Below are 24,218 nucleotides of genomic sequence, written 5' to 3'. Positions count from 1 at the left end.
GGGGCTTTTTAACCAGGGGCAGAGAAGGCGGTGATGGATTGAAGCTCATTGTGCTTTACATATGAAACAAGATTTGCTGTTCTTTTGACTTGAGGAATGGATTATATTGACCGTCGGTGGAAACACATTGAAGTGTTGGGCCGATGGGAAACAGAATGGTTTTCTTCAGGTATCCAAAAGATGTGAATGGAGATGCCGGGGATTGAACCCGGGGCCTCACACATGCAAAGCGTGCGCTCTACCACTGAGCTACATCCCCTGGCCTGATGCTGCCCCTGCCTCTGTTTCTCAGGAGGTTCATTGCCCAATACTGTGGAAACAGTATGTAGCGACAAGGCAGTGTGCAATAACAACGCATTTTCAGGGAACTGCACAAGTTGCCAGTGATTAAAAGCAGGAAGTTTTCAACAGCTCCAACGTTGCTTAAACGCCTTCTTAGAGGCATAGATTTCACGGAACAACTGCAGAAGAAAAGCAGTATGGGCAGGAGTGTAAAAGCCAAAAGTGGAAATAGTGCTTGGAAAAATGAGCACAGATGGCACGAGACAGCAGAGAAATGACTGTCCTTACCGAGAAAAAGGAGTGAATGCTCTTGCTACTCCCATAAACAATATCGGCCATCTTGTTTTTTGTTAAAACATGTCTATTCAAGAGGCGCCTGCTCGTTTCTTTCATCAGCTTCAGGTGCTACACCAAATTGTTAGCGCTATGATGATTCAAAATCCAAACTTTACAAACTGTCTGTAATGCGACAATAAGATTTCTCCAAAAAAAGAAATAAATGAAACGGTTGTACGTTTGAAAGTGTTGGCTATGGTAGAAGCTACTGCGTGAAAAGACATACAGATGCTCTTGCTTGACGCCCGTACCTGCCATAAGCCAACAGTGCACTTGTCAAGTGAGCAGCAATTCCAAAGGCCAATGTGTTTTAAAAGGAAGATCTGCATAAATTTCTACACGGTGAGGGACAGCAAGTGATTTAAACTAGGTGCACAAAATCCACCAATGGAGATGCCAGGGATTGAACCCGGGGCCTCACACATGCGAAGCGTGCGCTCTACCACTGAGCTACATCCCCACACAAGATACTGTTTGCTGGGGGCCAGAAACATTTTTGAAAAGCGACCCAGAAGGTGTGCGCATTAAGCAGATAAGTAGTTTGTGAATTTTGGGGCTTTTTAACCAGGGGCAGAGAAGGCGGTGATGGATTGAAGCTCATTGTGCTTTACATATCAAACATGATTTGCTGTTCTTTTGACTTGAGGAATGGATTATATTGACCGTCGGTGGAAACACATTGAAGTGTTGGGCCGATGGGAAACAGAATGGTTTTCTTCAGGTATCCAAAAGATGTGAATGGAGATGCCAGGGATTGAACCCGGGGCCTCACACATGCAAAGCGTGCGCTGTACCACTGAGCTACATCCACTGGCCTGATGCTGCCCCTGCCTCTGTCTCTCAGGAGGTTCATTGCCCAATACTGTGGAAACAGTATGTAGCGACAAGGCAGTGTGCAATAACAACGCATTTTCAGGGAACTGCACAAGTTGCCAGTGTTTAAAAGCAGGAAGTTTTCAACAGCTCCAACGTTGCTTAAACGCCTTCTTAGAGGCATAGATTTCACGGAACAACTGCAGAAGAAAAGCAGTATGGGCAGGAGTGTAAAAGCCAAAAGTGGAAATAGTGCTTGGAAAAATGAGCACAGATGGCACGAGACAGCAGAGAAATGACTGTCCCGCAAAGATGCTTACCGAGAAAAAGGAGTGAATGCTCTTGCTACTCCCATAAACAATATCGGCCATCTTGTTTTTTGTTAAAACATGTCTATTGAAGAGGCGCCTGCTCGTTTCTTTCATCAGCTTCAGGTGCTACACCAAATTGTTAGCGCTATGATGATTCAAAATCCAAACTTTACAAACTGTCTGTAATGCGACAATAAGATTTCTCCAAAAAAAGAAATAAATGAAACGGTTGTACGTTTGAAAGTGTTGGCTATGGTAGAAGCTACTGCGTGAAAAGACATACAGATGCTCTTGCTTGACGCCCATACCTGCCATAAGCCAACAGTGCACTTGTCAAGTGAGCAGCAATTCCAAAGGCCAATGTGTTTTAAAAGGAAGCCTTTCAACGGAAGATCTGCGTAAATTTCTACACGGTGAGGGACAGCAAGTGATTTAAACTAGGTGCACAAAATCCACCAATGGAGATGCCGGGGATTGAACCCGGGGCCTCACACATGCGAAGCGTGCGCTCTACCACTGAGCTACATCCCCACACAAGGTACTGTTTGCTGGGGGCCAGAAACATTTTTGAAAAGCGACCCAGAAGGTGTGCGCATTAAGCAGATAAGTAGTTTGTGAATTTTGGGGCTTTTTAACCAGGGGCAGAGAAGGCGGTGATGGATTGAAGCTCATTGTGCTTTACATATTAAACAAGATTTGCTGTTCTTTTGACTTGAGGAATGGATTATATTGACCGTCGGTGGAAACACATTGAAGTGTTGGGCCGATGGGAAACAGAATGGTTTTCTTCAGGTATCCAAAAGATGTGAATGGAGATGCCGGGGATTGAACCCAGGGCCTCACACATGCAAAGCGTGCGCTCTACCACTGAGCTACATCCCCTGGCCTGATGCTGCCCCTGCCTCTGTCTCTCAGGAGGTTCATTGCCCAATACTGTGGAAACAGTATGTAGCGACAAGGCAGTGTGCAATAACAACGCATTTTCAGGGAACTGCACAAGTTGCCAGTGATTAAAAGCAGGAAGTTTTCAACAGCTCCAACGTTGCTTAAACGCCTTCTTAGAGGCATAGATTTCACGGAACAACTGCAGAAGAAAAGCAGTATGGGCAGGAGTGTAAAAGCCAAAAGTGGAAATAGTGCTTGGAAAAATGAGCACAGATGGCACGAGACAGCAGAGAAATGACTGTCCCGCAAAGATGCTTACCGAGAAAAAGGAGTGAATGCTCTTGCTACTCCCATAAACAATATCGGCCATCTTGTTTTTTGTTAAAACATGTCTATTCAAGAGGCGCCTGCTCGTTTCTTTCATCAGCTTCAGGTGCTACACCAAATTGTTTGCGCTATGATGATTCAAAATCCAAACTTTACAAACTGTCTGTAATGCGACAATAAGATTTCTCCAAAAAAAGAAATAAATGAAACGGTTGTACGTTTGAAAGTGTTGGCTATGGTAGAAGCTACTGCGTGAAAAGACATACAGATGCTCTTGCTTGACGCCCGTACCTGCCATAAGCCAACAGTGCACTTGTCAAGTGAGCAGCAATTCCAAAGGCCAATGTGTTTTAAAAGGAAGATCTGCGTAAATTTCTACACGGTGAGGGACAGCAAGTGATTTAAACTAGGTGCACAAAATCCACCAATGGAGATGCCGGGGATTGAACCCGGGGCCTCACACATGCGAAGCGTGCGCTCTACCACTGAGCTACATCCCCACACAAGGTACTGTTTGCTGGGGGCCAGAAACATTTTTGAAAAGCGACCCAGAAGGTGTGCGCATTAAGCAGATAAGTAGTTTGTGAATTTTGGGGCTTTTTAACCAGGGGCAGAGAAGGCGGTGATGGATTGAAGCTCATTGTGCTTTACATATGAAACAAGATTTGCTGTTCTTTTGACTTGAGGAATGGATTATATTGACCGTCGGTGGAAACACATTGAAGTGTTGGGCCGATGGGAAACAGAATGGTTTTCTTCAGGTATCCAAAAGATGTGAATGGAGATGCCGGGGATTGAACCCGGGGCCTCACACATGCAAAGCGTGCGCTCTACCACTGAGCTACATCCCCTGGCCTGATGCTGCCCCTGCCTCTGTTTCTCAGGAGGTTCATTGCCCAATACTGTGGAAACAGTATGTAGCGACAAGGCAGTGTGCAATAACAACGCATTTTCAGGGAACTGCACAAGTTGCCAGTGATTAAAAGCAGGAAGTTTTCAACAGCTCCAACGTTGCTTAAACGCCTTCTTAGAGGCATAGATTTCACGGAACAACTGCAGAAGAAAAGCAGTATGGGCAGGAGTGTAAAAGCCAAAAGTGGAAATAGTGCTTGGAAAAATGAGCACAGATGGCACGAGACAGCAGAGAAATGACTGTCCCGCAAAGATGCTTACCGAGAAAAAGGAGTGAATGCTCTTGCTACTCCCATAAACAATATCGGCCATCTTGTTTTTTGTTAAAACATGTCTATTCAAGAGGCGCCTGCTCGTTTCTTTCATCAGCTTCAGGTGCTACACCAAATTGTTAGCGCTATGATGATTCAAAATCCAAACTTTACAAACTGTCTGTAATGCGACAATAAGATTTCTCCAAAAAAAGAAATAAATGAAACGGTTGTACGTTTGAAAGTGTTGGCTATGGTAGAAGCTACTGCGTGAAAAGACATACAGATGCTCTTGCTTGACGCCCGTACCTGCCATAAGCCAACAGTGCACTTGTCAAGTGAGCAGCAATTCCAAAGGCCAATGTGTTTTAAAAGGAAGATCTGCGTAAATTTCTACACGGTGAGGGACAGCAAGTGATTTAAACTAGGTGCACAAAATCCACCAATGGAGATGCCGGGGATTGAACCCGGGGCCTCACACATGCGAAGCGTGCGCTCTACCACTGAGCTACATCCCCACACAAGGTACTGTTTGCTGGGGGCCAGAAACATTTTTGAAAAGCGACCCAGAAGGTGTGCGCATTAAGCAGATAAGTAGTTTGTGAATTTTGGGGCTTTTTAACCAGGGGCAGAGAAGGCGGTGATGGATTGAAGCTCATTGTGCTTTACATATCAAACAAGATTTGCTGTTCTTTTGACTTGAGGAATGGATTATATTGACCGTCGGTGGAAACACATTGAAGTGTTGGGCCGATGGGAAACAGAATGGTTTTCTTCAGGTATCCAAAAGATGTGAATGGAGATGCCGGGGATTGAACCCGGGGCCTCACACATGCAAAGCGTGCGCTCTACCACTGAGCTACATCCCCTGGCCTGATGCTGCCCCTGCCTCTGTTTCTCAGGAGGTTCATTGCCCAATACTGTGGAAACAGTATGTAGCGACAAGGCAGTGTGCAATAACAACGCATTTTCAGGGAACTGCACAAGTTGCCAGTGATTAAAAGCAGGAAGTTTTCAACAGCTCCAACGTTGCTTAAACGCCTTCTTAGAGGCATAGATTTCACGGAACAACTGCAGAAGAAAAGCAGTATGGGCAGGAGTGTAAAAGCCAAAAGTGGAAATAGTGCTTGGAAAAATGAGCACAGATGGCACGAGACAGCAGAGAAATGACTGTCCCGCACAGATGCTTACCGAGAAAAAGGAGTGAATGCTCTTGCTACTCCCATAAACAATATCGGCCATCTTGTTTTTTGTTAAAACATGTCTATTCAAGAGGCGCCTGCTCGTTTCTTTCATCAGCTTCAGGTGCTACACCAAATTGTTAGCGCTATGATGATTCAAAATCCAAACTTTACAAACTGTCTGTAATGCGACAATAAGATTTCTCCAAAAAAAGAAATAAATGAAACGGTTGTACGTTTGAAAGTGTTGGCTATGGTAGAAGCTACTGCGTGAAAAGACATACAGATGCTCTTGCTTGACGCCCGTACCTGCCATAAGCCAACAGTGCACTTGTCAAGTGAGCAGCAATTCCAAAGGCCAATGTGTTTTAAAAGGAAGATCTGCGTAAATTTCTACACGGTGAGGGACAGCAAGTGATTTAAACTAGGTGCACAAAATCCACCAATGGAGATGCCGGGGATTGAACCCGGGGCCTCACACATGCGAAGCGTGCGCTCTACCACTGAGCTACATCCCCACACAAGGTACTGTTTGCTGGGGGCCAGAAACATTTTTGAAAAGCGACCCAGAAAGTGTGCGCATTAAGCAGATAAGTAGTTTGTGAATTTTGGGGCTTTTTAACCAGGGGCAGAGAAGGCGGTGATGGATTGAAGCTCATTGTGCTTTACATATCAAACAAGATTTGCTGTTCTTTTGACTTGAGGAATGGATTATATTGACCGTCGGTGGAAACACATTGAAGTGTTGGGCCGATGGGAAACAGAATGGTTTTCTTCAGGTATCCAAAAGATGTGAATGGAGATGCCGGGGATTGAACCCGGGGCCTCACACATGCAAAGCGTGCGCTCTACCACTGAGCTACATCCCCTGGCCTGATGCTGCCCCTGCCTCTGTCTCTCAGGAGGTTCATTGCCCAATACTGTGGAAACAGTATGTAGCGACAAGGCAGTGTGCAATAACAACGCATTTTCAGGGAACTGCACAAGTTGCCAGTGATTAAAAGCAGGAAGTTTTCAACAGCTCCAATGTTGCTTAAACGCCTTCTTAGAGGCATAGATTTCACGGAACAACTGCAGAAGAAAAGCAGTATGGGCAGGAGTGTAAAAGCCAAAAGTGGAAATAGTGCTTGGAAAAATGAGCACAGATGGCACGAGACAGCAGAGAAATGACTGTCCCGCAAAGATGCTTACCGAGAAAAAGGAGTGAATGCTCTTGCTACTCCCATAAACAATATCGGCCATCTTGTTTTTTGTTAAAACATGTCTATTCAAGAGGCGCCTGCTCGTTTCTTTCATCAGCTTCAGGTGCTACACCAAATTGTTAGCGCTATGATGATTCAAAATCCAAACTTTACAAACTGTCTGTAATGCGACAATAAGATTTCTCCAAAAAAAGAAATAAATGAAACGGTTGTACGTTTGAAAGTGTTGGCTATGGTAGAAGCTACTGCGTGAAAAGACATACAGATGCTCTTGCTTGACGCCCGTACCTGCCATAAGCCAACAGTGCACTTGTCAAGTGAGCAGCAATTCCAAAGGCCAATGTGTTTTAAAAGGAAGCCTTTCAACGGAAGATCTGCGTAAATTTCTACACGGTGAGGGACAGCAAGTGATTTAAACTAGGTGCACAAAATTCACCAATGGAGATGCCGGGGATTGAACCCAGGGCCTCACACATGCAAAGCGTGCGCTCTACCACTGAGCTACATCCCCACACAAGGTACTGCTTGCTGGGGGCCAGAAACATTTTTGAAAAGCGACCCAGAAAGTGTGCGCATTAAGCAGATAAGTAGTTTGGGAATTTTGGGGCTTTTTAACCAGGGGCAGAGAAGGCGGTGATGGATTGAAGCTCATTGTGCTTTACATATCAAACAAGATTTGCTGTTCTTTTGACTTGAGGAATGGATTATATTGACCGTCGGTGGAAACACATTGAAGTGTTGGGCCGATGGGAAACAGAATGGTTTTCTTCAGGTATCCAAAAGATGTGAATGGAGATGCCGGGGATTGAACCCAGGGCCTCACACATGCAAAGCGTGCGCTCTACCACTGAGCTACATCCCCTGGCCTGATGCTGCCCCTGCCTCTGTCTCTCAGGAGGTTCATTGCCCAATACTGTGGAAACAGTATGTAGCGACAAGGCAGTGTGCAATAACAACGCATTTTCAGGGAACTGCACAAGTTGCCAGTGATTAAAATCAGGACGTTTTCAACAGCTCCAACGTTGCTTAAACGCCTTCTTAGAGGCATAGATTTCACGGAACAACTGCAGAAGAAAAGCAGTATGGGCAGGAGTGTAAAAGCCAAAAGTGGAAATAGTGCTTGGAAAAATGAGCACAGATGGCACGAGACAGCAGAGAAATGACTGTCCCGCAAAGATGCTTACCGAGAAAAAGGAGTGAATGCTCTTGCTACTCCCATAAACAATATCGGCCATCTTGTTTTTTGTTAAAACATGTCTATTCAAGAGGCGCCTGCTCGTTTCTTTCATCAGCTTCAGGTGCTACACCAAATTGTTAGCGCTATGATGATTCAAAATCCAAACTTTACAAACTGTCTGTAATGCGACAATAAGATTTCTCCAAAAAAAGAAATAAATGAAACGGTTGTACGTTTGAAAGTGTTGGCTATGGTAGAAGCTACTGCGTGAAAAGACATACAGATGCTCTTGCTTGACGCCCGTACCTGCCATAAGCCAACAGTGCACTTGTCAAGTGAGCAGCAATTCCAAAGGCCAATGTGTTTTAAAAGGAAGATCTGCGTAAATTTCTACACGGTGAGGGACAGCAAGTGATTTAAACTAGGTGCACAAAATCCACCAATGGAGATGCCGGGGATTGAACCCGGGGCCTCACACATGCGAAGCGTGCGCTCTACCACTGAGCTACATCCCCACACAAGGTACTGTTTGCTGGGGGCCAGAAACATTTTTGAAAAGCGACCCAGAAGGTGTGCGCATTAAGCAGATAAGTAGTTTGTGAATTTTGGGGCTTTTTAACCAGGGGCAGAGAAGGCGGTGATGGATTGAAGCTCATTGTGCTTTACATATCAAACAAGATTTGCTGTTCTTTTGACTTGAGGAATGGATTATATTGACCGTCGGTGGAAACACATTGAAGTGTTGGGCCGATGGGAAACAGAATGGTTTTCTTCAGGTATCCAAAAGATGTGAATGGAGATGCCGGGGATTGAACCCGGGGCCTCACACATGCAAAGCGTGCGCTCTACCACTGAGCTACATCCCCTGGCCTGATGCTGCCCCTGCCTCTGTTTCTCAGGAGGTTCATTGCCCAATACTGTGGAAACAGTATGTAGCGACAAGGCAGTGTGCAATAACAACGCATTTTCAGGGAACTGCACAAGTTGCCAGTGATTAAAAGCAGGAAGTTTTCAACAGCTCCAACGTTGCTTAAACGCCTTCTTAGAGGCATAGATTTCACGGAACAACTGCAGAAGAAAAGCAGTATGGGCAGGAGTGTAAAAGCCAAAAGTGGAAATAGTGCTTGGAAAAATGAGCACAGATGGCACGAGACAGCAGAGAAATGACTGTCCCGCACAGATGCTTACCGAGAAAAAGGAGTGAATGCTCTTGCTACTCCCATAAACAATATCGGCCATCTTGTTTTTTGTTAAAACATGTCTATTCAAGAGGCGCCTGCTCGTTTCTTTCATCAGCTTCAGGTGCTACACCAAATTGTTAGCGCTATGATGATTCAAAATCCAAACTTTACAAACTGTCTGTAATGCGACAATAAGATTTCTCCAAAAAAAGAAATAAATGAAACGGTTGTACGTTTGAAAGTGTTGGCTATGGTAGAAGCTACTGCGTGAAAAGACATACAGATGCTCTTGCTTGACGCCCGTACCTGCCATAAGCCAACAGTGCACTTGTCAAGTGAGCAGCAATTCCAAAGGCCAATGTGTTTTAAAAGGAAGATCTGCGTAAATTTCTACACGGTGAGGGACAGCAAGTGATTTAAACTAGGTGCACAAAATCCACCAATGGAGATGCCGGGGATTGAACCCGGGGCCTCACACATGCGAAGCGTGCGCTCTACCACTGAGCTACATCCCCACACAAGGTACTGTTTGCTGGGGACCAGAAACATTTTTGAAAAGCGACCCAGAAGGTGTGCGCATTAAGCAGATAAGTAGTTTGTGAATTTTGGGGCTTTTTAACCAGGGGCAGAGAAGGCGGTGATGGATTGAAGCTCATTGTGCTTTACATATGAAACAAGATTTGCTGTTCTTTTGACTTGAGGAATGGATTATATTGACCGTCGGTGGAAACACATTGAAGTGTTGGGCCGATGGGAAACAGAATGGTTTTCTTCAGGTATCCAAAAGATGTGAATGGAGATGCCGGGGATTGAACCCGGGGCTTCACACATGCAAAGCGTGCGCTCTACCACTGAGCTACATCCCCTGGCCTGATGCTGCCCCTGCCTCTGTTTCTCAGGAGGTTCATTGCCCAATACTGTGGAAACAGTATGTAGCGACAAGGCAGTGTGCAATAACAACGCATTTTCAGGGAACTGCACAAGTTGCCAGTGATTAAAAGCAGGAAGTTTTCAACAGCTCCAACGTTGCTTAAACGCCTTCTTAGAGGCATAGATTTCACGGAACAACTGCAGAAGAAAAGCAGTATGGGCAGGAGTGTAAAAGCCAAAAGTGGAAATAGTGCTTGGAAAAATGAGCACAGATGGCACGAGACAGCAGAGAAATGACTGTCCCGCAAAGATGCTTACCGAGAAAAAGGAGTGAATGCTCTTGCTACTCCCATAAACAATATCGGCCATCTTGTTTTTTGTTAAAACATGTCTATTCAAGAGGCGCCTGCTCGTTTCTTTCATCAGCTTCAGGTGCTACACCAAATTGTTAGCGCTATGATGATTCAAAATCCAAACTTTACAAACTGTCTGTAATGCGACAATTAGATTTCTCCAAAAAAAGAAATAAATGAAACGGTTGTACGTTTGAAAGTGTTGGCTATGGTAGAAGCTACTGCGTGAAAAGACATACAGATGCTCTTGCTTGACGCCCATACCTGCCATAAGCCAACAGTGCACTTGTCAAGTGAGCAGCAATTCCAAAGGCCAATGTGTTTTAAAAGGAAGCCTTTCAACGGAAGATCTGCGTAAATATCTACACGGTGAGGGACAGCAAGTGATTTAAACTAGGTGCACAAAATTCACCAATGGAGATGCCGGGGATTGAACCCAGGGCCTCACACATGCGAAGCGTGCGCTCTACCACTGAGCTACATCCCCACACAAGGTACTGTTTGCTGGGGGCCAGAAACATTTTTGAAAAGCGACCCAGAAAGTGTGCGCATTAAGCAGATAAGTAGTTTGGGAATTTTGGGGCTTTTTAACCAGGGGCAGAGAAGGCGGTGATGGATTGAAGCTCATTGTGCTTTACATATCAAACAAGATTTGCTGTTCTTTTGACTTGAGGAATGGATTATATTGACCGTCGGTGGAAACACATTGAAGTGTTGGGCCGATGGGAAACAGAATGGTTTTCTTCAGGTATCCAAAAGATGTGAATGGAGATGCCGGGGATTGAACCCGGGGCCTCACACATGCAAAGCGTGCGCTCTACCACTGAGCTACATCCCCTGGCCTGATGCTGCCCCTGCCTCTGTCTCTCAGGAGGTTCATTGCCCAATACTGTGGAAACAGTATGTAGCGACAAGGCAGTGTGCAATAACAACGCATTTTCAGGGAACTGCACAAGTTGCCAGTGATTAAAAGCAGGAAGTTTTCAACAGCTCCAATGTTGCTTAAACGCCTTCTTAGAGGCATAGATTTCACGGAACAACTGCAGAAGAAAAGCAGTATGGGCAGGAGTGTAAAAGCCAAAAGTGGAAATAGTGCTTGGAAAAATGAGCACAGATGGCACGAGACAGCAGAGAAATGACTGTCCCGCAAAGATGCTTACCGAGAAAAAGGAGTGAATGCTCTTGCTACTCCCATAAACAATACCGGCCATCTTGTTTTTTGTTAAAACATGTCTATTCAAGAGGCGCCTGCTCGTTTCTTTCATCAGCTTCAGGTGCTACACCAAATTGTTAGCGCTATGATGATTCAAAATCCAAACTTTACAAACTGTCTGTAATGCGACAATAAGATTTCTCCAAAAAAAGAAATAAATGAAACGGTTGTACGTTTGAAAGTGTTGGCTATGGTAGAAGCTACTGCGTGAAAAGACATACAGATGCTCTTGCTTGACGCCCGTACCTGCCATAAGCCAACAGTGCACTTGTCAAGTGAGCAGCAATTCCAAAGGCCAATGTGTTTTAAAAGGAAGCCTTTCAACGGAAGATCTGCGTAAATTTCTACACGGTGAGGGACAGCAAGTGATTTAAACTAGGTGCACAAAATTCACCAATGGAGATGCCGGGGATTGAACCCGGGGCCTCACACATGCAAAGCGTGCGCTCTACCACTGAGCTACATCCCCACACAAGGTACTGCTTGCTGGGGGCCAGAAACATTTTTGAAAAGCGACCCAGAAAGTGTGCGCATTAAGCAGATAAGTAGTTTGGGAATTTTGGGGCTTTTTAACCAGGGGCAGAGAAGGCGGTGATGGATTGAAGCTCATTGTGCTTTACATATCAAACAAGATTTGCTGTTCTTTTGACTTGAGGAATGGATTATATTGACCGTCGGTGGAAACACATTGAAGTGTTGGGCCGATGGGAAACAGAATGGTTTTCTTCAGGTATCCAAAAGATGTGAATGGAGATGCCGGGGATTGAACCCGGGGCCTCACACATGCAAAGCGTGCGCTCTACCACTGAGCTACATCCCCTGGCCTGATGCTGCCCCTGCCTCTGTCTCTCAGGAGGTTCATTGCCCAATACTGTGGAAACAGTATGTAGCGACAAGGCAGTGTGCAATAACAACGCATTTTCAGGGAACTGCACAAGTTGCCAGTGATTAAAATCAGGACGTTTTCAACAGCTCCAACGTTGCTTAAACGCCTTCTTAGAGGCATAGATTTCACGGAACAACTGCAGAAGAAAAGCAGTATGGGCAGGAGTGTAAAAGCCAAAAGTGGAAATAGTGCTTGGAAAAATGAGCACAGATGGCACGAGACAGCAGAGAAATGACTGTCCCGCAAAGATGCTTACCGAGAAAAAGGAGTGAATGCTCTTGCTACTCCCATAAACAATATCGGCCATCTTGTTTTTTGTTAAAACATGTCTATTCAAGAGGCGCCTGCTCGTTTCTTTCATCAGCTTCAGGTGCTACACCAAATTGTTAGCGCTATGATGATTCAAAATCCAAACTTTACAAACTGTCTGTAATGCGACAATAAGATTTCTCCAAAAAAAGAAATAAATGAAACGGTTGTACGTTTGAAAGTGTTGGCTATGGTAGAAGCTACTGCGTGAAAAGACATACAGATGCTCTTGCTTGACGCCCGTACCTGCCATAAGCCAACAGTGCACTTGTCAAGTGAGCAGCAATTCCAAAGGCCAATGTGTTTTAAAAGGAAGCCTTTCAACGGAAGATCTGCGTAAATTTCTACACGGTGAGGGACAGCAAGTGATTTAAACTAGGTGCACAAAATTCACCAATGGAGATGCCGGGGATTGAACCCGGGGCCTCACACATGCGAAGCGTGCGCTCTACCACTGAGCTACATCCCCACACAAGGTACTGTTTGCTGGGGGCCAGAAACATTTTTGAAAAGCGACCCAGAAAGTGTGCGCATTAAGCAGATAAGTAGTTTGTGAATTTTGGGGCTTTTTAACCAGGGGCAGAGAAGGCGGTGATGGATTGAAGCTCATTGTGCTTTACATATCAAACAAGATTTGCTGTTCTTTTGACTTGAGGAATGGATTATATTGACCGTCGGTGGAAACACATTGAAGTGTTGGGCCGATGGGAAACAGAATGGTTTTCTTCAGGTATCCAAAAGATGTGAATGGAGATGCCGGGGATTGAACCCGGGGCCTCACACATGCAAAGCGTGCGCTCTACCACTGAGCTACATCCCCTGGCCTGATGCTGCCCCTGCCTCTGTCTCTCAGGAGGTTCATTGCCCAATACTGTGGAAACAGTATGTAGCGACAAGGCAGTGTGCAATAACAACGCATTTTCAGGGAACTGCACAAGTTGCCAGTGATTAAAAGCAGGAAGTTTTCAACAGCTCCAATGTTGCTTAAACGCCTTCTTAGAGGCATAGATTTCACGGAACAACTGCAGAAGAAAAGCAGTATGGGCAGGAGTGTAAAAGCCAAAAGTGGAAATAGTGCTTGGAAAAATGAGCACAGATGGCACGAGACAGCAGAGAAATGACTGTCCCGCAAAGATGCTTACCGAGAAAAAGGAGTGAATGCTCTTGCTACTCCCATAAACAATATCGGCCATCTTGTTTTTTGTTAAAACATGTCTATTCAAGAGGCGCCTGCTCGTTTCTTTCATCAGCTTCAGGTGCTACACCAAATTGTTAGCGCTATGATGATTCAAAATCCAAACTTTACAAACTGTCTGTAATGCGACAATAAGATTTCTCCAAAAAAAGAAATAAATGAAACGGTTGTACGTTTGAAAGTGTTGGCTATGGTAGAAGCTACTGCGTGAAAAGACATACAGATGCTCTTGCTTGACGCCCGTACCTGCCATAAGCCAACAGTGCACTTGTCAAGTGAGCAGCAATTCCAAAGGCCAATGTGTTTTAAAAGGAAGCCTTTCAACGGAAGATCTGCGTAAATTTCTACACAGTGAGGGACAGCAAGTGATTTAAACTAGGTGCACAAAATTCACCAATGGAGATGCCGGGGATTGAACCCGGGGCCTCACACATGCAAAGCGTGCGCTCTACCACTGAGCTACATCCCCACACAAGGTACTGTTTGCTGGGGGCCAGAAACATTTTTGAAAAGCGACCCAGAAAGTGTGCGCATTAAGCAGATAAGTAGTTTGGGAATTTTGGGGCTTTTTAACCAGGGGCAGAGAAGGCGGTGATGGATTGAAGCTCATTGTGCTTTACATATCAAACAAGATTTGCTGTTCTTTTGACTTGAGGAATGGATTATATTGACCGTCGGTGGAAACACATTGAAGTGTTGGGCCGATGGGAAACAGAATGGTTTTCTTCAGGTATCCAAAAGATGTGAATGGAGATGCCGGGGATTGAACCCGGGGCCTCACACATGCAAAGCGTGCGCTCTACCACTGAGCTACATCCCCTGGCCTGATGCTGCCCCTGCCTCTGTCTCTCAGGAGGTTCATTGCCCAATACTGTGGAAACAGTATGTAGCGACAAGGCAGTGTGCAATAACAACGCATTTTCAGGGAACTGCACAAGTTGCCAGTGATTAAAATCAGGACGTTTTCAACAGCTCCAACGTTGCTTAAACGCCTTCTTAGAGGCATAGATTTCACGGAACAACTGCAGAAGAAAAGCAGTATGGGCAGGAGTGTAAAAGCCAAAAGTGGAAATAGTGCTTGGAAAAATGAGCACAGATGGCACGAGACAGCAGAGAAATGACTGTCCCGCAAAGATGCTTACCGAGAAAAAGGAGTGAATGCTCTTGCTACTCCCATAAACAATATCGGCCATCTTGTTTTTTGTTAAAACATGTCTATTCAAGAGGCGCCTGCTCGTTTCTTTCATCAGCTTCAGGTGCTACACCAAATTGTTAGCGCTATGATGATTCAAAATCCAAACTTTACAAACTGTCTGTAATGCGACAATAAGATTTCTCCAAAAAAAGAAATAAATGAAACGGTTGTACGTTTGAAAGTGTTGGCTATGGTAGAAGCTACTGCGTGAAAAGACATACAGATGCTCTTGCTTGACGCCCGTACCTGCCATAAGCCAACAGTGCACTTGTCAAGTGAGCAGCAATTCCAAAGGCCAATGTGTTTTAAAAGGAAGCCTTTCAACGGAAGATCTGCGTAAATTTCTACACGGTGAGGGACAGCAAGTGATTTAAACTAGGTGCACAAAATTCACCAATGGAGATGCCGGGGATTGAACCCGGGGCCTCACACATGCGAAGCGTGCGCTCTACCACTGAGCTACATCCCCACACAAGGTACTGTTTGCTGGGGGCCAGAAACATTTTTGAAAAGCGACCCAGAAAGTGTGCGCATTAAGCAGATAAGTAGTTTGTGAATTTTGGGGCTTTTTAACCAGGGGCAGAGAAGGCGGTGATGGATTGAAGCTCATTGTGCTTTACATATCAAACAAGATTTGCTGTTCTTTTGATTTGAGGAATGGATTATATTGACCGTCGGTGGAAACACATTGAAGTGTTGGGCCGATGGGAAACAGAATGGTTTTCTTCAGGTATCCAAAAGATGTGAATGGAGATGCCGGGGATTGAACCCGGGGCCTCACACATGCAAAGCGTGCGCTCTACCACTGAGCTACATCCCCTGGCCTGATGCTGCCCCTGCCTCTGTCTCTCAGGAGGTTCATTGCCCAATACTGTGGAAACAGTATGTAGCGACAAGGCAGTGTGCAATAACAACGCATTTTCAGGGAACTGCACAAGTTGCCAGTGATTAAAATCAGGACGTTTTCAACAGCTCCAACGTTGCTTAAACGCCTTCTTAGAGGCATAGATTTCACGGAACAACTGCAGAAGAAAAGCAGTATGGGCAGGAGTGTAAAAGCCAAAAGTGGAAATAGTGCTTGGAAAAATGAGCACAGATGGCACGAGACAGCAGAGAAATGACTGTCCCGCAAAGATGCTTACCGAGAAAAAGGAGTGAATGCTCTTGCTACTCCCATAAACAATATCGGCCATCTTGTTTTTTGTTAAAACATGTCTATTCAAGAGGCGCCTGCTCGTTTCTTTCATCAGCTTCAGGTGCTACACCAAATTGTTAGCGCTATGATGATTCAAAATCCAAACTTTACAAACTGTCTGTAATGCGACAATAAGATTTCTCCAAAAAAAGAAATAAATGAAACGGTTGTACGTTTGAAAGTGTTGGCTATGGTAGAAGCTACTGCGTGAAAAGACATACAGATGCTCTTGCTTGACGCCCGTACCTGCCATAAGCCAACAGTGCACTTGTCAAGTGAGCAGCAATTCCAAAGGCCAATGTGTTTTAAATGGAAGCCTTTCAACGGTAGATCTGCATAAATTTCTACACGGTGAGGGACAGCAAGTGATTTAAACTAGGTGCACAAAATTCACCAATGGAGATGCCGGGGATTGAACCCGGGGCCTCACACATGCGAAGCGTGCGCTCTACCACTGAGCTACATCCCCACACAAGGTACTGTTTGCTGGGGGCCAGAAACATTTTTGAAAAGCGACCCAGAAAGTGTGCGCATTAAGCAGATAAGTAGTTTGGGAATTTTGGGGCTTTTTAACCAGGGGCAGAGAAGGCGGTGATGGATTGAAGCTCATTGTGCTTTACATATCAAACAAGATTTGCTGTTCTTTTGACTTGAGGAATGGATTATATTGACCGTCGGTGGAAACACATTGAAGTGTTGGGCCGATGGGAAACAGAATGGTTTTCTTCAGGTATCCAAAAGATGTGAATGGAGATGCCGGGGATTGAACCCGGGGCCTCACACATGCAAAGCGTGCGCTCTACCACTGAGCTACATCCCCTGGCCTGATGCTGCCCCTGCCTCTGTCTCTCAGGAGGTTCATTGCCCAATACTGTGGAAACAGTATGTAGCGACAAGGCAGTGTGCAATAACAACGCATTTTCAGGGAACTGCACAAGTTGCCAGTGATTAAAAGCAGGAAGTTTTCAACAGCTCCAACGTTGCTTAAACGCCTTCTTAGAGGCATAGATTTCACGGAACAACTGCAGAAGAAAAGCAGTATGGGCAGGAGTGTAAAAGCCAAAAGTGGAAATAGTGCTTGGAAAAATGAGCACAGATGGCACGAGACAGCAGAGAAATGACTTTCCCGCAAAGATGCTTACCGAGAAAAAGGAGTGAATGCTCTTGCTACTCCCATAAACAATATCGGCCATCTTGTTTTTTGTTAAAACATGTCTATTCAAGAGGCGCCTGCTCGTTTCTTTCATCAGCTTCAGGTGCTACACCAAATTGTTAGCGCTATGATGATTCAAAATCCAAACTTTACAAACTGTCTGTAATGCGACAATAAGATTTCTCCAAAAAAAGAAATAAATGAAACGGTTGTACGTTTGAAAGTGTTGGCTATGGTAGAAGCTACTGCGTGAAAAGACATACAGATGCTCTTGCTTGACGCCCGTACCTGCCATAAGCCAACAGTGCACTTGTCAAGTGAGCAGCAATTCCAAAGGCCAATGTGTTTTAAAAGGAAGCCTTTCAACGGAAGATCTGCGTAAATTTCTACACGGTGAGGGACAGCAAGTGATTTAAACTAGGTGCACAAAATCCACCAATGGAGATGCCGGGGATTAAACCCGGGGCCTCACACATGCGAAGCGTGCGCTCTACCACTAAGCTACATCCCCACACAAGGTACTGTTTGCTGGGGGCCAGAAACATTTTTGAAAAGCGACCCAGAAGGTGTGCGCATTAAGCAGATAAGTAGTTTGTGAATTTTGGGGCTTTTTAACCAGGGGCAGAGAAGGCAGTGATGGATTGAAGCTCATTGTGCTTTACATATCAAACAAGATTTGCTGTTCTTTTGACTTGAGGAATGGATTATATTGACCGTCGGTGGAAACACATTGAAGTGTTGGGCCGATGGGAAACAGAATGGTTTTCTTCAGGTATCCAAAAGATGTGAATGGAGATGCCGGGGATTGAACCCGGGGCCTCACACATGCAAAGCGTGCGCTCTACCACTGAGCTACATCCCCTGGCCTGATGCTGCCCCTGCCTCTGTCTCTCAGGAGGTTCATTGCCCAATACTGTGGAAACAGTATATAGCGACAAGGCAGTGTGCAATAACAACGCATTTTCAGGGAACTGCACAAGTTGCCAGTGATTAAAAGCAGGAAGTTTTCAACAGCTCCAACGTTGCTTAAACGCCTTCTTAGAGGCATAGATTTCACGGAACAACTGCAGAAGAAAAGCAGTACGGGCAGGAGTGTAAAAGCCAAAAGTGGAAATAGTGCTTGGAAAAATGAGCACAGATGGCACGAGACAGCAGAGAAATGACTGTCCCGCAAAGATGCTTACCGAGAAAAAGGAGTGAATGCTCTTGCTACTCCCATAAACAATATCGGCCATCTTGTTTTTTGTTAAAACATGTCTATTCAAGAGGCGCCTGCTCGTTTCTTTCATCAGCTTCAGGTGCTACACCAAATTGTTAGCGCTATGATGATTCAAAATCCAAACTTTACAAACTGTCTGTAATGCGACAATAAGATTTCTCCAAAAAAAGAAATAAATGAAACGGTTGTACGTTTGAAAGTGTTGGCTATGGTAGAAGCTACTGCGTGAAAAGACATACAGATGCTCTTGCTTGACGCCCGTACCTGCCATAAGCCAACAGTGCACTTGTCAAGTGAGCAGCAATTCCAAAGGCCAATGTGTTTTAAAAGGAAGCCTTTCAACGGAAGATCTGCGTAAATTTCTACACGGTGAGGGACAGCAAGTGATTTAAACTAGGTGCACAAAATTCACCAATGGAGATGCCGGGGATTGAACCCAGGGCCTCACACATGCGAAGCGTGCGCTCTACCACTGAGCTACATCCCCACACAAGGTACTGTTTGCTGGGGGCCAGAAACATTTTTGAAAAGTGACCCAGAAAGTGTGCGCATTAAGCAGATAAGTAGTTTGTGAATTTTGGGGCTTTTTAACCAGGGGCAGAGAAGGCGGTGATGGATTGAAGCTCATTGTGCTTTACATATCAAACAAGATTTGCTGTTCTTTTGACTTGAGGAATGGATTATATTGACCGTCGGTGGAAACACATTGAAGTGTTGGGCCGATGGGAAACAGAATGGTTTTCTTCAGGTATCCAAAAGATGTGAATGGAGATGCCGGGGATTGAACCCGGGGCCTCACACATGCAAAGCGTGTGCTCTACCACTGAGCTACATCCCCTGGCCTGATGCTGCCCCTGCCTCTGTCTCTCAGGAGGTTCATTGCCCAATACTGTGGAAACAGTATGTAGCGACAAGGCAGTGTGCAATAACAACGCATTTTCAGGGAACTGCACAAGTTGCCAGTGATTAAAAGCAGGAAGTTTTCAACAGCTCCAACGTTGCTTAAACGCCTTCTTAGCGGCATAGATTTCACGGAACAACTGCAGAAGAAAAGCAGTATGGGCAGGAGTGTAAAAGCCAAAAGTGGAAATAGTGCTTGGAAAAATGAGCACAGATGGCACGAGACAGCAGAGAAATGACTGTCCCGCAAAGATGCTTACCGAGAAAAAGGAGTGAATGCTCTTGCTACTCCCATAAACAATATCGGCCATCTTGTTTTTTGTTAAAACATGTTTATTCAAGAGGCGCCTGCTCGTTTCTTTCATCAGCTTCAGGTGCTACACCAAATTGTTAGCGCTATGATGATTCAAAATCCAAACTTTACAAACTGTCTGTAATGCGACAATAAGATTTCTCCAAAAAAAGAAATAAATGAAACGGTTGTACGTTTGAAAGTGTTGGCTATGGTAGAAGCTACTGCGTGAAAAGACATACAGATGCTCTTGCTTGACGCCCGTACCTGCCATAAGCCAACAGTGCACTTGTCAAGTGAGCAGCAATTCCAAAGGCCAATGTGTTTTAAAAGGAAGCCTTTCAACGGAAGATCTGCGTAAATTTCTACACGGTGAGGGACAGCAAGTGATTTAAACTAGGTGCACAAAATTCACCAATGGAGATGCCGGGGATTGAACCCGTGGCCTCACACATGCAAAGCGTGCGCTCTACCACTGAGCTACATCCCCACACAAGGTACTGTTTGCTGGGGGCCAGAAACATTTTTGAAAAGCGACCCAGAAAGTGTGCGCATTAAGCAGATAAGTAGTTTGGGAATTTTGGGGCTTTTTAACCAGGGGCAGAGAAGGCGGTGATGGATTGAAGCTCATTGTGCTTTACATATCAAACAAGATTTGCTGTTCTTTTGACTTGAGGAATGGATTATATTGACCGTCGGTGGAAACACATTGAAGTGTTGGGCCGATGGGAAACAGAATGGTTTTCTTCAGGTATCCAAAAGATGTGAATGGAGATGCCGGGGATTGAACCCGGGGCCTCACACATGCAAAGCGTGCGCTCTACCACTGAGCTACATCCCCTGGCCTGATGCTGCCCCTGCCTCTGTCTCTCAGGAGGTTCATTGCCCAATACTGTGGAAACAGTATGTAGCGACAAGGCAGTGTGCAATAACAACGCATTTTCAGGGAACTGCACAAGTTGCCAGTGATTAAAATCAGGACGTTTTCAACAGCTCCAACGTTGCTTAAACGCCTTCTTAGAGGCATAGATTTCACGGAACAACTGCAGAAGAAAAGCAGTATGGGCAGGAGTGTAAAAGCCAAAAGTGGAAATAGTGCTTGGAAAAATGAGCACAGATGGCACGAGACAGCAGAGAAATGACTGTCCCGCAAAGATGCTTACCGAGAAAAAGGAGTGAATGCTCTTGCTACTCCCATAAACAATATCGGCCATCTTGTTTTTTGTTAAAACATGTCTATTCAAGAGGCGCCTGCTCGTTTCTTTCATCAGCTTCAGGTGCTACACCAAATTGTTAGCGCTATGATGATTCAAAATCCAAACTTTACAAACTGTCTGTAATGCGACAATAAGATTTCTCCAAAAAAAGAAATAAATGAAACGGTTGTACGTTTGAAAGTGTTGGCTATGGTAGAAGCTACTGCGTGAAAAGACATACAGATGCTCTTGCTTGACGCCCGTACCTGCCATAAGCCAAGAGTGCACTTGTCAAGTGAGCAGCAATTCCAAAGGCCAATGTGTTTTAAAAGGAAGCCTTTCAACGGAAGATCTGCGTAAATTTCTACACGGTGAGGGACAGCAAGTGATTTAAACTAGGTGCACAAAATTCACCAATGGAGATGCCGGGGATTGAACCCGGGGCCTCACACATGCGAAGCGTGCGCTCTACCACTGAGCTACATCCCCACACAAGGTACTGTTTGCTGGGGGCCAGAAACATTTTTGAAAAGCGACCCAGAAAGTGTGCGCATTAAGCAGATAAGTAGTTTGGGAATTTTGGGGCTTTTTAACCAGGGGCAGAGAAGGCGGTGATGGATTGAAGCTCATTGTGCTTTACATATCAAACAAGATTTGCTGTTCTTTTGACTTGAGGAATGGATTATATTGACCGTCGGTGGAAACACATTGAAGTGTTGGGCCGATGGGAAACAGAATGGTTTTCTTCAGGTATCCAAAAGATGTGAATGGAGATGCCGAGGATTGAACCCGGGGCCTCACACATGCAAAGCGTGCGCTCTACCACTGAGCTACATCCCCTGGCCTGATGCTGCCCCTGCCTCTGTCTCTCAGGAGGTTCATTGCCCAATACTGTGGAAACAGTATGTAGCGACAAGGCAGTGTGCAATAACAACGCATTTTCAGGAAACTGCACAAGTTGCCAGTGATTAAAAGCAGGAAGTTTTCAACAGCTCCAACGTTGCTTAAACGCCTTCTTAGAGGCATAGATTTCACGGAACAACTGCAGAAGAAAAGCAGTATGGGCAGGAGTGTAAAAGCCAAAAGTGGAAATAGTGCTTGGAAAAATGAGCACAGATGGCACGAGACAGCAGAGAAATGACTGTCCCGCAAAGATGCTTACCGAGAAAAAGGAGTGAATGCTCTTGCTACTCCCATAAACAATATCGGCCATCTTGTTTTTTGTTAAAACATGTCTATTCAAGAGGCGCCTGCTCGTTTCTTTCATCAGCTTCAGGTGCTACACCAAATTGTTAGCGCTATGATGATTCAAAATCCAAACTTTACAAACTGTCTGTAATGCGACAATAAGATTTCTCCAAAAAAAGAAATAAATGAAACGGTTGTACGTTTGAAAGTGTTGGCTATGGTAGAAGCTACTGCGTGAAAAGACATACAGATGCTCTTGCTTGACGCCCGTACCTGCCATAAGCCAACAGTGCACTTGTCAAGTGAGCAGCAATTCCAAAGGCCAATGTGTTTTAAAAGGAAGCCTTTCAACGGAAGATCTGCGTAAATTTCTACACGGTGAGGGACAGCAAGTGATTTAAACTAGGTGCACAAAATTCACCAATGGAGATGCCGGGGATTGAACCCGGGGCCTCACACATGTGAAGCGTGCGCTCTACCACTGAGCTACATCCCCACACAAGGTACTGTTTGCTGGGGGCCAGAAACATTTTTGAAAAGCGACCCAGAAAGTGTGCGCATTAAGCAGATAAGTAGTTTGGGAATTTTGGGGCTTTTTAACCAGGGGCAGAGAAGGCGGTGATGGATTGAAGCTCATTGTGCTTTACATATCAAACAAGATTTGCTGTTCTTTTGACTTGAGGAATGGATTATATTGACCGTCGGTGGAAACACATTGAAGTGTTGGGCCGATGGGAAACAGAATGGTTTTCTTCAGGTATCCAAAAGATGTGAATGGAGATGCCGGGGATTGAACCCGGGGCCTCACACATGCAAATCGTGCGCTCTACCACTGAGCTACATCCCCTGGCCTGATGCTGCCCCTGCCTCTGTCTCTCAGGAGGTTCATTGCCCAATACTGTGGAAACAGTATGTAGCGACAAGGCAGTGTGCAATAACAACGCATTTTCAGGGAACTGCACAAGTTGCCAGTGATTAAAAGCAGGAAGTTTTCAACAGCTCCAACGTTGCTTAAACGCCTTCTTAGAGGCATAGATTTCACGGAACAACTGCAGAAGAAAAGCAGTATGGGCAGGAGTGGAAAAGCCAAAAGTGGAAATAGTGCTTGGAAAAATGAGCACAGATGGCACGAGACAGCAGAGAAATGACTGTCCCGCAAAGATGCTTACCGAGAAAAAGGAGTGAATGCTCTTGCTACTCCCATAAACAATATCGGCCATCTTGTTTTTTGTTAAAACATGTCTATTCAAGAGGCGCCTGCTCATTTTTTTCATCAGCTTCAGGTGCTACACCAAATTGTTAGCGCTATGATGATTCAAAATCCAAACTTTACAAACTGTCTGTAATGCGACAATAAGATTTCTCCAAAAAAAGAAATAAATGAAACGGTTGTACGTTTGAAAGTGTTGGCTATGGTAGAAGCTACTGCGTGAAAAGACATACAGATGCTCTTGCTTGACGCCCGTACCTGCCATAAGCCAAGAGTGCACTTGTCAAGTGAGCAGCAATTCCAAAGGCCAATGTGTTTTAAAAGGAAGCCTTTCAACGGAAGATCTGCGTAAATTTCTACACGGTGAGGGACAGCAAGTGATTTAAACTAGGTGCACAAAATTCACCAATGGAGATGCCGGGGATTGAACCCAGGGCCTCACACATGCGAAGTGTGCGCTCTACCACTGAGCTACATCCCCACACAAGGTACTGTTTGCTGGGGGCCAGAAACATTTTTGAAAAGCGACCCAAAAAGTGTGCGCATTAAGCAGATAAGTAGTTTGGGAATTTTGGGGCTTTTTAACCAGGGGCAGAGAAGGCGGTGATGGATTGAAGCTCATTGTGCTTTACATATGAAACAAGATTTGCTGTTCTTTTGACTTGAGGAATGGATTATATTGACCGTCGGTGGAAACACATTGAAGTGTTGGGCCGATGGGAAACAGAATGGTTTTCTTCAGGTATCCAAAAGATGTGAATGGAGATGCCGGGGATTGAACCCGGGGCCTCACACATGCAAAGCGTGCGCTCTACCACTGAGCTACATCCCCTGGCCTGATGCTGCCCCTGCCTCTGTCTCTCAGGAGGTTCATTGCCCAATACTGTGGAAACAGTATGTAGCGACAAGGCAGTGTGCAATAACAACGCATTTTCAGGGAACTGCACAAGTTGCCAGTGATTAAAAGCAGGAAGTTTTCAACAGCT

At 45.1% G+C, this 24,218-nt stretch overlaps 41 non-coding genes across 41 annotated transcripts; all 41 read right to left on the bottom strand.

The window, feature by feature from the left end:
* Positions 1 to 187: 187 nt before the first annotated feature.
* TRNAA-UGC (transfer RNA alanine (anticodon UGC)) lies at positions 188 to 259 on the bottom strand. Its single transcript has one exon. It is a non-coding gene; the product is annotated as a tRNA-Ala (tRNA).
* Positions 260 to 1,006: 747 nt separating this feature from the next.
* TRNAA-CGC (transfer RNA alanine (anticodon CGC)) lies at positions 1,007 to 1,078 on the bottom strand. The gene has a single exon. It is a non-coding gene; the product is annotated as a tRNA-Ala (tRNA).
* A 279-nt stretch (positions 1,079 to 1,357) lies between these two features.
* On the bottom strand, positions 1,358 to 1,429 carry TRNAA-UGC (transfer RNA alanine (anticodon UGC)). The gene has a single exon. It is a non-coding gene; the product is annotated as a tRNA-Ala (tRNA).
* A 772-nt stretch (positions 1,430 to 2,201) lies between these two features.
* Positions 2,202 to 2,273, bottom strand: TRNAA-CGC (transfer RNA alanine (anticodon CGC)). The gene has a single exon. It is a non-coding gene; the product is annotated as a tRNA-Ala (tRNA).
* A 279-nt stretch (positions 2,274 to 2,552) lies between these two features.
* On the bottom strand, positions 2,553 to 2,624 carry TRNAA-UGC (transfer RNA alanine (anticodon UGC)). The gene has a single exon. It is a non-coding gene; the product is annotated as a tRNA-Ala (tRNA).
* Positions 2,625 to 3,382: 758 nt separating this feature from the next.
* Positions 3,383 to 3,454, bottom strand: TRNAA-CGC (transfer RNA alanine (anticodon CGC)). Its single transcript has one exon. It is a non-coding gene; the product is annotated as a tRNA-Ala (tRNA).
* A 279-nt stretch (positions 3,455 to 3,733) lies between these two features.
* TRNAA-UGC (transfer RNA alanine (anticodon UGC)) lies at positions 3,734 to 3,805 on the bottom strand. The gene has a single exon. It is a non-coding gene; the product is annotated as a tRNA-Ala (tRNA).
* A 758-nt stretch (positions 3,806 to 4,563) lies between these two features.
* On the bottom strand, positions 4,564 to 4,635 carry TRNAA-CGC (transfer RNA alanine (anticodon CGC)). The gene has a single exon. It is a non-coding gene; the product is annotated as a tRNA-Ala (tRNA).
* Positions 4,636 to 4,914: 279 nt separating this feature from the next.
* TRNAA-UGC (transfer RNA alanine (anticodon UGC)) lies at positions 4,915 to 4,986 on the bottom strand. The gene has a single exon. It is a non-coding gene; the product is annotated as a tRNA-Ala (tRNA).
* Positions 4,987 to 5,744: 758 nt separating this feature from the next.
* Positions 5,745 to 5,816, bottom strand: TRNAA-CGC (transfer RNA alanine (anticodon CGC)). The gene has a single exon. It is a non-coding gene; the product is annotated as a tRNA-Ala (tRNA).
* Positions 5,817 to 6,095: 279 nt separating this feature from the next.
* On the bottom strand, positions 6,096 to 6,167 carry TRNAA-UGC (transfer RNA alanine (anticodon UGC)). The gene has a single exon. It is a non-coding gene; the product is annotated as a tRNA-Ala (tRNA).
* A 772-nt stretch (positions 6,168 to 6,939) lies between these two features.
* TRNAA-UGC (transfer RNA alanine (anticodon UGC)) lies at positions 6,940 to 7,011 on the bottom strand. The gene has a single exon. It is a non-coding gene; the product is annotated as a tRNA-Ala (tRNA).
* Positions 7,012 to 7,290: 279 nt separating this feature from the next.
* TRNAA-UGC (transfer RNA alanine (anticodon UGC)) lies at positions 7,291 to 7,362 on the bottom strand. Its single transcript has one exon. It is a non-coding gene; the product is annotated as a tRNA-Ala (tRNA).
* Positions 7,363 to 8,120: 758 nt separating this feature from the next.
* Positions 8,121 to 8,192, bottom strand: TRNAA-CGC (transfer RNA alanine (anticodon CGC)). The gene has a single exon. It is a non-coding gene; the product is annotated as a tRNA-Ala (tRNA).
* Positions 8,193 to 8,471: 279 nt separating this feature from the next.
* Positions 8,472 to 8,543, bottom strand: TRNAA-UGC (transfer RNA alanine (anticodon UGC)). The gene has a single exon. It is a non-coding gene; the product is annotated as a tRNA-Ala (tRNA).
* Positions 8,544 to 9,301: 758 nt separating this feature from the next.
* TRNAA-CGC (transfer RNA alanine (anticodon CGC)) lies at positions 9,302 to 9,373 on the bottom strand. The gene has a single exon. It is a non-coding gene; the product is annotated as a tRNA-Ala (tRNA).
* A 279-nt stretch (positions 9,374 to 9,652) lies between these two features.
* On the bottom strand, positions 9,653 to 9,724 carry TRNAA-UGC (transfer RNA alanine (anticodon UGC)). Its single transcript has one exon. It is a non-coding gene; the product is annotated as a tRNA-Ala (tRNA).
* Positions 9,725 to 10,496: 772 nt separating this feature from the next.
* Positions 10,497 to 10,568, bottom strand: TRNAA-CGC (transfer RNA alanine (anticodon CGC)). Its single transcript has one exon. It is a non-coding gene; the product is annotated as a tRNA-Ala (tRNA).
* Positions 10,569 to 10,847: 279 nt separating this feature from the next.
* On the bottom strand, positions 10,848 to 10,919 carry TRNAA-UGC (transfer RNA alanine (anticodon UGC)). Its single transcript has one exon. It is a non-coding gene; the product is annotated as a tRNA-Ala (tRNA).
* A 772-nt stretch (positions 10,920 to 11,691) lies between these two features.
* On the bottom strand, positions 11,692 to 11,763 carry TRNAA-UGC (transfer RNA alanine (anticodon UGC)). Its single transcript has one exon. It is a non-coding gene; the product is annotated as a tRNA-Ala (tRNA).
* Positions 11,764 to 12,042: 279 nt separating this feature from the next.
* On the bottom strand, positions 12,043 to 12,114 carry TRNAA-UGC (transfer RNA alanine (anticodon UGC)). Its single transcript has one exon. It is a non-coding gene; the product is annotated as a tRNA-Ala (tRNA).
* A 772-nt stretch (positions 12,115 to 12,886) lies between these two features.
* On the bottom strand, positions 12,887 to 12,958 carry TRNAA-CGC (transfer RNA alanine (anticodon CGC)). Its single transcript has one exon. It is a non-coding gene; the product is annotated as a tRNA-Ala (tRNA).
* A 279-nt stretch (positions 12,959 to 13,237) lies between these two features.
* TRNAA-UGC (transfer RNA alanine (anticodon UGC)) lies at positions 13,238 to 13,309 on the bottom strand. Its single transcript has one exon. It is a non-coding gene; the product is annotated as a tRNA-Ala (tRNA).
* Positions 13,310 to 14,081: 772 nt separating this feature from the next.
* Positions 14,082 to 14,153, bottom strand: TRNAA-UGC (transfer RNA alanine (anticodon UGC)). The gene has a single exon. It is a non-coding gene; the product is annotated as a tRNA-Ala (tRNA).
* A 279-nt stretch (positions 14,154 to 14,432) lies between these two features.
* On the bottom strand, positions 14,433 to 14,504 carry TRNAA-UGC (transfer RNA alanine (anticodon UGC)). Its single transcript has one exon. It is a non-coding gene; the product is annotated as a tRNA-Ala (tRNA).
* A 772-nt stretch (positions 14,505 to 15,276) lies between these two features.
* On the bottom strand, positions 15,277 to 15,348 carry TRNAA-CGC (transfer RNA alanine (anticodon CGC)). The gene has a single exon. It is a non-coding gene; the product is annotated as a tRNA-Ala (tRNA).
* A 279-nt stretch (positions 15,349 to 15,627) lies between these two features.
* TRNAA-UGC (transfer RNA alanine (anticodon UGC)) lies at positions 15,628 to 15,699 on the bottom strand. Its single transcript has one exon. It is a non-coding gene; the product is annotated as a tRNA-Ala (tRNA).
* Positions 15,700 to 16,471: 772 nt separating this feature from the next.
* Positions 16,472 to 16,543, bottom strand: TRNAA-CGC (transfer RNA alanine (anticodon CGC)). Its single transcript has one exon. It is a non-coding gene; the product is annotated as a tRNA-Ala (tRNA).
* Positions 16,544 to 16,822: 279 nt separating this feature from the next.
* TRNAA-UGC (transfer RNA alanine (anticodon UGC)) lies at positions 16,823 to 16,894 on the bottom strand. Its single transcript has one exon. It is a non-coding gene; the product is annotated as a tRNA-Ala (tRNA).
* A 772-nt stretch (positions 16,895 to 17,666) lies between these two features.
* On the bottom strand, positions 17,667 to 17,738 carry TRNAA-CGC (transfer RNA alanine (anticodon CGC)). The gene has a single exon. It is a non-coding gene; the product is annotated as a tRNA-Ala (tRNA).
* Positions 17,739 to 18,017: 279 nt separating this feature from the next.
* Positions 18,018 to 18,089, bottom strand: TRNAA-UGC (transfer RNA alanine (anticodon UGC)). The gene has a single exon. It is a non-coding gene; the product is annotated as a tRNA-Ala (tRNA).
* A 772-nt stretch (positions 18,090 to 18,861) lies between these two features.
* TRNAA-CGC (transfer RNA alanine (anticodon CGC)) lies at positions 18,862 to 18,933 on the bottom strand. Its single transcript has one exon. It is a non-coding gene; the product is annotated as a tRNA-Ala (tRNA).
* A 279-nt stretch (positions 18,934 to 19,212) lies between these two features.
* TRNAA-UGC (transfer RNA alanine (anticodon UGC)) lies at positions 19,213 to 19,284 on the bottom strand. Its single transcript has one exon. It is a non-coding gene; the product is annotated as a tRNA-Ala (tRNA).
* A 772-nt stretch (positions 19,285 to 20,056) lies between these two features.
* TRNAA-UGC (transfer RNA alanine (anticodon UGC)) lies at positions 20,057 to 20,128 on the bottom strand. Its single transcript has one exon. It is a non-coding gene; the product is annotated as a tRNA-Ala (tRNA).
* A 279-nt stretch (positions 20,129 to 20,407) lies between these two features.
* On the bottom strand, positions 20,408 to 20,479 carry TRNAA-UGC (transfer RNA alanine (anticodon UGC)). The gene has a single exon. It is a non-coding gene; the product is annotated as a tRNA-Ala (tRNA).
* A 772-nt stretch (positions 20,480 to 21,251) lies between these two features.
* TRNAA-CGC (transfer RNA alanine (anticodon CGC)) lies at positions 21,252 to 21,323 on the bottom strand. Its single transcript has one exon. It is a non-coding gene; the product is annotated as a tRNA-Ala (tRNA).
* A 279-nt stretch (positions 21,324 to 21,602) lies between these two features.
* TRNAA-UGC (transfer RNA alanine (anticodon UGC)) lies at positions 21,603 to 21,674 on the bottom strand. Its single transcript has one exon. It is a non-coding gene; the product is annotated as a tRNA-Ala (tRNA).
* A 772-nt stretch (positions 21,675 to 22,446) lies between these two features.
* On the bottom strand, positions 22,447 to 22,518 carry TRNAV-CAC (transfer RNA valine (anticodon CAC)). The gene has a single exon. It is a non-coding gene; the product is annotated as a tRNA-Val (tRNA).
* Positions 22,519 to 22,797: 279 nt separating this feature from the next.
* On the bottom strand, positions 22,798 to 22,869 carry TRNAA-UGC (transfer RNA alanine (anticodon UGC)). Its single transcript has one exon. It is a non-coding gene; the product is annotated as a tRNA-Ala (tRNA).
* A 772-nt stretch (positions 22,870 to 23,641) lies between these two features.
* On the bottom strand, positions 23,642 to 23,713 carry TRNAA-CGC (transfer RNA alanine (anticodon CGC)). The gene has a single exon. It is a non-coding gene; the product is annotated as a tRNA-Ala (tRNA).
* Positions 23,714 to 23,992: 279 nt separating this feature from the next.
* TRNAA-UGC (transfer RNA alanine (anticodon UGC)) lies at positions 23,993 to 24,064 on the bottom strand. Its single transcript has one exon. It is a non-coding gene; the product is annotated as a tRNA-Ala (tRNA).
* Positions 24,065 to 24,218: the final 154 nt, after the last annotated feature.

This window comes from Engystomops pustulosus, chromosome 1 (genome assembly GCF_040894005.1).
Source record: "Engystomops pustulosus chromosome 1, aEngPut4.maternal, whole genome shotgun sequence".
NCBI lineage: Eukaryota > Metazoa > Chordata > Amphibia > Anura > Leptodactylidae > Engystomops > Engystomops pustulosus.
The sequence above is the reverse complement of the archived record's forward strand: the minus strand, read 5'-3'. Positions and strand labels throughout refer to the sequence as shown.